Genomic DNA, 851 nt, shown 5'->3' on the forward strand with positions numbered 1-851 from the left:
CTGGGGCACGAGGGCCCCACCTGGGGGCAGCGGCTCCTCCTGCCAGCGGCATGGGACCCGGGGCCGCTGCAGACAGCAGGAGGGCAAAGATGAGGAGTGAGGCCCTAGCTTTCAAGGAGGTTTTTAAAATTATTTTTTAAATATTTGTATTGATCTCAGAGAGGAAGGGAGAGGGGGAGAGAGGTAGAAACATCAATGATGAGAGAGAATCACGGATCGGCTGCCTCCTGCACGCCCCCCACTGGGTATGGAGCCTGCAACCCAGGCCTGTGCCCTGACTGGGATCGAGCCGTGACCTCCTGGTTCATAGGTCGACGCTCAGCCACGGAGCCGGCGGGGCCGGGATTGCTGCTTTTCATCATATGAACCAACGTTGTCTGTGCCTGTGCAGTCGGCTGCCCCCCCACCCCCGCCCCGTGTACCCGGCGGGACGTGCAGTTGCCTGTGTTGATTAAATGCCGCCTTCCGTTCCGTGTGAGTTACATCAGGAAATAGAAAACTCACGGACAGCCCAGCGCCCCGAGGAAAACCAGCTCAGCCCGTCCCGCACGCTCGCTCCGGGGTCTTGGGCGGCGGCGGCTAATTTAGTGTGTGTGTGTTGGGGGGGCGGGGGGGAGGGGTGCCCCCGGGGCCACCCCAGCTTCGTTTCTCCGTTTTAATATGTTGGAAGCTTCAAGATTTCCCTGCGAACGGGCGGACTGGAAACCACCGCTGAGGGTTTTAATCACGTAAATCCTGCAGGAGCTCCGAACTCACAGAGGATTCCCGGCCCCAGAGCGCAGCGCTGCTCGCTGCTCGGGGGTCATCTCCTCGGTCACAATGTTGCCGCGTCTGAAAGCCAATCCCCAAAG

This window comes from Myotis brandtii, unplaced genomic scaffold, assembly GCF_000412655.1.
Source record: "Myotis brandtii unplaced genomic scaffold, ASM41265v1 scaffold691, whole genome shotgun sequence".
Lineage (NCBI taxonomy): Eukaryota > Metazoa > Chordata > Mammalia > Chiroptera > Vespertilionidae > Myotis > Myotis brandtii.